Source organism: Aphelocoma coerulescens (genome assembly GCF_041296385.1).
Source record: "Aphelocoma coerulescens isolate FSJ_1873_10779 chromosome W unlocalized genomic scaffold, UR_Acoe_1.0 ChrW_unloc_scaf_1, whole genome shotgun sequence".
Lineage (NCBI taxonomy): Eukaryota > Metazoa > Chordata > Aves > Passeriformes > Corvidae > Aphelocoma > Aphelocoma coerulescens.
In genome coordinates this window covers 9,377,050-9,385,528 of record NW_027184080.1, presented here as the reverse complement: position 1 = coordinate 9,385,528, position 8,479 = coordinate 9,377,050, and the positions used below count along the sequence as shown (strand labels likewise).

Below are 8,479 nucleotides of genomic sequence, written 5' to 3'. Positions count from 1 at the left end.
AAATGAATTAGGGTGGTTCACTGTTTTAGATCTCAAGGATGCCTTTTTCTGCATTCCTGTGCATAAGAATAGCCAAGAACTCTTTGCTTTTGAGTGGGAGAATCCAGAAACAGGGAGGAAGACCCAGCTCACCTGGACAGTTTTACCACAAGGATTCAAAAACAGCCCAACCATATTTGGAAACCAGCTGTCAAAGGAGCTTGAGTGTAGAGAGCTTATCTGAGGAATGGCTGCGCAGCAGAGGACATGATAAGATAGAGCCTTGCAGGATGTAGGAGTTAGCCTGTCGTGGGAAAAGGGGTTTCTTATCAACAAGGTATCCAACAGGACACAAGCCAGAGCAGACTGGAATGAAGAAACCATCGCCGCGGGGTGTGTTGTTCCCACGAGAGAAGATGACCAATCATGAGCTCAGGTTTTGCAATATGTATGAGCTGTTTAAGTGTTGTATAAATAAGAGATGAAAAGACAATAAAATCGAGGCTTGCCGATCATGAAATCATGAGCTCGTCTCCCGCGCCTTTCCCGACATCTGACGCCTGAACAGAAGGCACGTCATTTACCCCCCCCTACCCCCACTTCCACAAGGAAAGGTGCGTTGGGTTCAGGTCCTGCAGCTAGAGGGACGGCAATAAGAGCGGAGGACAGCTGTGTTCCCGTCTCCGTGCCCGAACGACCACACCGGTGGGTTCGCTGATACGTGCTGCCGAAGCCTGGAGGACTAGCAACGGTACCGTAAGTATGGATAGGCAAGCAGCACAGGATTTATTTAAAGCCTTTCTTCTTAAGCGTCACTTTAAAGCTTTTAACTTAGAAAAAGACCTCCCTTCCCTACTAACTCACGCGCGTTCTTATGGTTTCTTTAACGACCCTCACAGCATTCACGAATTAGCAGAATGGCGGAGGTACGGGGATCATCTTTTTAGCCTTGTTTTAGACGATGATAAGTCAGCCAAGAAAATAAGCAAACTTTGGAAAGCAGTTCATAATGAGCTACTGTTAGTGCAGGCAGAGAAGCAAGCAGTCATAGGTTTTAAGACAGCGCATTCCCGTAACCAAGATAATGACTCCTCGGTTTTCCCTACAGCCCCTAACCCCCCCGCCTTTGCCACTATTGAGATTCCTCCAGAGCCACCCCCCGCTGACAGTCAATCCCCCGCGCTGCCTACCCCCCTGCCTGCTCCCCCGCCTTCCGCTTCAATCGCCGTTTCTGCATTAACCCCCTCATGCCCGCCGCTGCCGCCCGACCCCTCTAATGCCACGAAGCCTGTCCCTGGGGCAGAATCTGACCCGGCGGAGGCTATGGCAGCAAGGAGGAGAGAGTTGTGGCAGGCACTTGCCCGAGACGGCATGGAAAGGGGAGATTCCGAACTCCTAGCAGCGGCACAAGAAGCGATGGCTTTCCCTGTTGTTTTCACTACTAATGCGCAAGGGGGTCAGAACGCGCAGTTTGCCCATCTCGACTGGAAACTCCTGTCCCAACTGAGAGCAACAGTCAGTAACTTTGGGGTGTCTAGTGAACCAGCTAAGCAGATGTTAGATTATCTTTTTAATGCCCACATTCTTCTGCCTGCCGATATCCTGGCTATCACGAAACTCATTTACACCCCCTCTCAGAGATTGCTTTTTGAGGCAAGGTGGAGAGAGGAAGCGGCAAGTAGCACTAACCTCCCCAGACCCCAAGGGGACCCCTTAACAGGCCTTACTGTAGACGAGCTTATGGGACAGGGCCCGTATCTCAGAGTTGAAGCTCAAGCTGGACTAGGGCCACATAAACTTAGGGAGGCAATGGCAGTAGCTAAGAGAACAATGGATAAAGTCAGGACATCGGGAGGGACCCCCCTATATATGAGCATCAAGCAGGGTCGTGATGAATCGTTAAGCTCCTTTGTTGATAAGGTTATGGATGCTATCTCTAGGGCAGGGATACCCGACCATATGCAAGATGCCATTTTAAAACAGTGCATTTTGCAAAATAGCAACCCTAGCACCAGATCTTTGATTACCTCTATACCTGGTGATTGGACCACTCAGGCATTACTAGATAAAGCTGCGACCTTGCCCACAGGTGCTCAAGCCTTCTTAGTCCACGCGTTAGAAAAGCTGGGGGAGGGATTGAAGGAACAAGCAGCTAGTGCTCAGACGCAGGTAATGGCCGCCCTTGCTCCCCTCCAAGCAGCAGCCACGCGCCCCCGGTTGCCTCCAGAGGGAAACAGAATGAGATGCTATCGATGTGGCCAGTCGGGCCACCTTCGTCGGGAGTGCTCAGCATCCGGAGTTTGGTGCAACAAATGCCAATCCAACCCGCATAACTCGAATGCCTGCCATAACAAGAAGTGGGGAAACTCCCGGAGCAGCGCGTCCAGCAGCCGCGCAGGGACACAAGTAGCAGCTGCAAACCCTTGCCCTGCCTCCAGCCAGCAACAAGTGGCAGCATCGGCCTGGACTTGGCAGCCTCAGTAGACTGTGATCTCCTGACGTCTGAAATCCATAACATCCCTACAGGACTAACAGGACCCATCTGCCTCAATGGTACACCAGTAGGAGGCTTGATTCTTGGCCGATCATCTGCCACTGCCCTAGGACTGTTCGTTCAACCAGGCGTGGTGGACGCTGACTCACAAGGTGATATCTTCATACTGGCTTATACTGTTCATCCACCTGTAAGGATTCCTAAAGGCCAAAGACTAGCTCAATTTGTACCTTTGCCTCAAGCCACACAAGGCATGCAACCCTTGCAGGCTCAACCAAATGCTCATACAGGCTGCGGCTCAACTGGGGAACTAACCTTGCTCACCATCGATCTTAATAGCCGTCCACGGAAGCCGTGTGCCCTAACCTACAAAGGAGAAACAATGACATTACAGAGCCTCCTAGACACAGGGGCAGACTCCAGCATTGTCGATGTGAACACATGGCCCTCACATTGGCCTCTTCTGCCAGCAATGACAGCCATCACTGGTGTCGGAGGAATGAAACTAGCACACAAATCTCCGCTGATAACTGTAGAAATTGAGGGCAAGAAAACTACCGCAACTTTTTCTATCGCCCCTCTACCCCCCACAGTTGACTGCCTCATCGGAAGAGATGTATTGGCCCAAATGAGTTTTGTGCTTACCGATGATCGCCATTTCTGCTAAGGGCCGTTGCTTGGAATTTCCCGCTGCCACTAAGATGGACTGACAATAACCCTGTAGTGGTTAAGCAATGGCCTTTAAAACGGGAAAATCTGCTTCAAGCACACGGTCTAGTCAATGAGCAGCTTCAACAAGGACATCTCAAGCCGTCGACAAGCCCATGGAACACCCCAATTTTTGTCATCCAAAAGAAAAATGGCACGTTTCGTCTGCTACAAGACCTTCGAACTGTCAATGCTCGTATGGAGCCTATGGGAGCGCTGCAGCCAGGACTCTCTAATCCAGCAATGTTGCCACAAGATTGGCCTCTTCTTATTATTGACTTGAAAGATTGCTTTTTCACAATTCCACTACATCCAGATGATACGAAGCGATTCGCCTTTTCATTGCCTGCTCTCAATCGTGGTGAACCAGACAAACGTTTTGAGTGGACTGTATTGCCGCAGGGAATGCGCAACTCTCCCACCATATGTCAATTGTATGTCGATGCAGCGTTGCAGCCACTGCGACAAAAGTTACCTCAGACCATCATTTATCATTATATGGATGATATTTTGTTTGCGCAGAAGGAGCCTTTCGACCAAACAGAAATTCAGCTTATTACCTCCTCTCTTCAAGAATGGTCTTTAGTAATAGCTGCTAACAAAATTCAAATATCCTCCCCGTGGAAGTATTTAGGATGGGTCATCACCAATCAAAGAGTGAAGCCTCAAAAACTGCATATCCAAGCCTCAATCACCACTTTAAATGACGCTCAAAAACTGTTAGGTGATCTGCAGTGGTTGAAGCCAATAGTAGGAATCCCTAATGTTCTTTTAGACCAGCTCCGTCCCTTACTAAAAGGATCAGATCCATGCGCACCGGTACACCTGACGCCGCAGCAGCAAGAAGCTCTACAACAAATCACCACCTGTATCACAGACGGTTTTGTTTCGCGTCTTAATCCAGACATCCCCCTCTCTCTTACTATTTGGAATTCTGAAACTCACCTCCTCGGCGCAATTACGCAGCTAAAGAAAACGGGGGAGCTGACGGTTTTAGAATGGATATCACCACAGTTGCAGCAACGAAAAACTATTACCACAAAACTTGAAAATTTGGCTAATTTAATTAAGAAAGGACGTTTGCGCATTTTGGAAGTTGGAGGACAAGAACCTGAGTGCATCAATCTCCCGATGGAAAAACCTGCCTTGGACTGGTACTTGCTAAATTCTTCATCACTCACGGAAGCGCTGTTGTCCTCAGGAGCCAAAATTCAGACTGGTCCCCTGTTTCCCAAGGCATTACAGTGGATAGGAGCATGGAACTGGATTTCAAAACCCTTGCGAGAAGATAAGCCTATCCACAATGCCATTACTGCATTCACAGACGCCGGAAGAAAGACAAGGAAAGCAGCGGTCGTATGGAAACAAGACCAGCAATGGCATCAGCATTTAATAAACGCCTCGTCAGATGATACCCTGCAAACCTTAGAATTACTTGCAGTCGTTTGGGCAGTAACCCACCTCACAGGACCCTTAAACGTAGTTTCGGACTCGCTGTATGTAGTGGGCGTCGCCTCAAGAATTGAGGATGCAGTCATTAAGGAAGTACAAAACAAAAGGCTTTATGAACTCTTTCTGCAACTAAAACGCGCCCTAAGAGAACGGTCACACCCCTATTCCATTCTCCATATTCGCAGCCACATGTGGAATGAAGGCCTGGGTGAAGGAAACGAAAGAGCAGATAAACTTGTCTCGCTTGCCCAAAATATTCTCCCGAAACAAACAATGGCGCGAGAAAGCCATGCTATTTTTCATCAGAATTCCAAAGGCTTGTCAAGGGAATTCGGTATCCCAATCGAAGAGGCAAAAGCCATAGTTAAAGCGTGTCCCGTGTGCAGTTTCCACAATAAGGGGCTAGGTTTGGGAGCAGGTGTTAACCCCAGGGGCCTAAAGGCTAACGAAATTTGGCAAATGGATGTCACTCATGTCGCCAGCTTTGGACGGCTAAAATATGTTCATGTTACTATAGACACCTATAGTCATTTTATGTGGGCAACTGCTCAAGCAGGAGAAACAGCCAAACATGTTGAACGCCACATGAATAGCTGTATTGCTATTATGGGAGTCCCTATAACAGTTAAGACAGACAATGGGCCCGCCTATTGCAGTATGCGAATAGCCAGATATATGACCCAATGGAATATTGTCCACAAAAGGGGAATTCCTCACTCCCCCACGGGTCAAGCAATTGTGGAAAGAGCACACGGTACATTAAAACAGTATCTAGAAAAATATCCTGACATTCCTAATACCCAAGACAAGCTACTGAAATGCTTATTTGTTTTAAATCATCTTTGCATTTTTGGAGATAGACAGTCTCCTCCTGCCATAATCCATTTTACCCCACCTTCTAATCCGCAACCAGAAGTGTGGGTCAGATTTAAAGACCCCCAGTCAGGATTATGGCAGGATCCAGCCAAAGTTTTGTACTGGGGCAGAGGTTATGTTTGTGTTTCTACCCCGACAGGACCGCAGTGGATCCCTGCAAAATGGACTAAGCCAGCTTATACGCAGGGACAGTCCGCGACAGAGGAAGAAGAGACGACTCCAACAGGTGGTCTCACAAGTGCTACATAACACCGGAGAGGAATTCCATACTAAATTTCTAATAGACTCTGAACGGGAAATTGAAGAGTCCCTCATTCCCCGATTATACATGGACTTTTTGCTACATTGCTAATGCTCATGCATTGTTATAATCGTTGCCATTTAGCTCAGGTTAGAATTCATTGCAGAGGTTGTAATTTACAGTGGTGGATCTTTCAGCGACAAGTGTCCACAGAGTTGAGGTGCCTCAATTGTGAGTTTCAGTGGAATCGAGCATCAGCTCAGGAAAATCTTGGTAAACTAAAGGGAGTACCTCTAGATCAGAGTTTAGCGTTACTAGAAAATATCAAAGACCTCCACCTAAGAGAATTGCGGTGGGAATTAAAGCATATTAGCTAACAAACGTTCCGCTATCCTAGAAGCCCGTCGCAAGACAGGCCTTGATGTCCCAGAGCTGTGGCAGGTTAAACCCCGTGACTGGGACAATGTGTGCCGCCGGTATACTCGCCGTATTGGGTCTTCTAAGCGTCCCAGGCACTTTGGCCCTCAAGCATAGTTACCCTCCTAAGCTATTCGATCCAAGGCAAAATGTTTGGGTATCTTTGGCACACGAATTAAATACAACTACGTTCTGTGCCAGCTTAGCTACCCCAAGTACTCCTTTTCTTACGTGCCTAATAGGAGTCCCCCTAACAAATACAACTTGGCTCCATTTCAGGTCAGCCGCCAATGATACAGGGTTCCGATCAGGCCGAATTACTGGCAATAACATCATTGAAAGTTTCGAGCAGTATGACGTTTGGGATGACCGCCTCCCATTTGGGCCTGAGCCGCAAGAGATTGAATTGATTGATTCTTTAAACGCCACTAGTTGCTTTTATATAGATAGCAGGAATTCACACTGCTCTGAAGGCACGCATACCAACTGCTGGAAAAATGTATCTACTCCTACTTGGTTGTCTCCCATAGGGAACAGTTTAGAATGGGAAAAATCGTGGTGCAACCACACTGGTAGGACACAGGAAAAACCTGCACCAGGCACAGTCATACCCAGAAGGCTGCCCCCTGGATATTTTCTAATTTGCGGAAATCGTGCTTGGTCCGGCATCCCTACCTTGCCCGTTGGCGGTCCGTGTACAATCGGACAGCTTAGTTTAGCCCTTCCACAGCACCACCCAAATAAAACCCACCCCACCAGATGGCGTAGAGATCTATCCCAGACCCTCCAATCAAATTGTAATGATGAATTGACCTTGTGGAACAAGTGGGAGGTAATTTTTCATCACTATTTTTGCCTGGAGGGGCAGCAGCTCGAGCTCATCGCAATATAGAGAGATTAAGCTGCTGGGTAGTGAAGCAAGCAAATGGAACAAGTAGAGTACTGTCCGCGCTTGCAGATGATTTAAGCACAGTCCAACATGCTGTATTACAAAATAGGGCTGCTATTGATTTTCTGTTGTTAGCTCATGGACACGGGTGTGAAGAATTTGAAGGACTATGCTGCATGGATCTAAATGATCATTCTCGCTCTATTCATGCAGAGATTCAACAGCTTATAAATCACTCTCAAAAAATTAAGGAAGATACAGGTTTCTTTGGCCTAGATGGGCTGGTCAGTGAACAGGGATTGGGTGGTTGGGTAAAAAGCATGGTAAAAACATTGTTTCTCTTATTGATCATGGTTTTGGTAGGATTAGTCCTGTTCAGCTGCGCTCTAACTTGTATCAAGAGGGTACTGCTAAAAACAACAACTCTGAGCATGATAGCACATAAAGAAAACGGGGGAAGTGTAGAGAGCTTATCTGAGGAATGGCTGCGCAGCAGAGGACATGATAAGATAGAGCCTTGCAGGATGTAGGAGTTAGCCTGTCGTGGGAAAAGGGGTTTCTTATCAACAAGGTGTCCAACAGGACACAAGCCAGAGCAGACTGGAATGAAGAAACCATCGCCGCGGGGTGTGTTGTTCCCACGAGAGAAGATGACCAATCATGAGCTCAGGTTTTGCAATATGTATGAGCTGTTTAAGTGTTGTATAAATAAGAGATGAAAAGACAATAAAATCGAGGCTTGCCGATCATGAAATCATGAGCTCGTCTCCCGCGCCTTTCCCGACACTTGAGGACTGGAGGAAACAAGAACCAGGAGGAGCGGTTCTCCAGTATGTTGATGACATCTTGATAGCGGCCAAGACACGAGATGACTGCATGAAACTCACTGTAAGTCTGTTGAACTTTTTGGGCCAAAGTGGGTATCGGGTCTCAAAAGAGAAGGCACAGGTTGCCAGGAAAACAGTAGTATACCTGGGCCTGGAAATTTTGTGTGGACATCGACAACTCAGCAGAGAATGGAAGGAAGCCATCTGTCGACTTCCAGAGCCCCATACCGTAAGGGAGATGCAGGCCTTCCTGGGAATGGTAGGTTGGTGTCGCCTATGGATATCAAACTATGGTATACTGGTGAGACCTTTATATGAGGTCCTTAAAGCAGCTGAAAAAGGGACAATCATGTGGACAGAGAATGCCAGGGCTGCATTTAAACCACTGAAACATTCCTTGATGTCAGCCCCAGCTCTGGGGCTGCCAGACTTGACTAAACCTTTTGAACTCTTTACACATGAGCAACTGAATGTTGCTCTGGGGGTACTGGCACAGCACCTTGGAGACCAGCGAAGAGCTGTGGCCTATTTCTCAAAACACCTAGACAATGTAGCCCAGGGTTGGCCAAGATGCTTGAAAGCTGTGGCAGCAACAG

At 47.7% G+C, this 8,479-nt stretch overlaps 1 long non-coding RNA gene across 1 annotated transcript; it reads left to right on the top strand.

The window, feature by feature from the left end:
* The first annotated feature begins 207 nt into the window (after positions 1 to 207).
* LOC138102748 (uncharacterized) lies at positions 208 to 7,813 on the top strand. The gene is made up of 2 exons (XR_011147513.1): positions 208 to 735; positions 5,649 to 7,813. It is a non-coding gene; the product is annotated as an uncharacterized lncRNA (long non-coding RNA).
* The last annotated feature ends 666 nt before the right edge of the window (positions 7,814 to 8,479 follow it).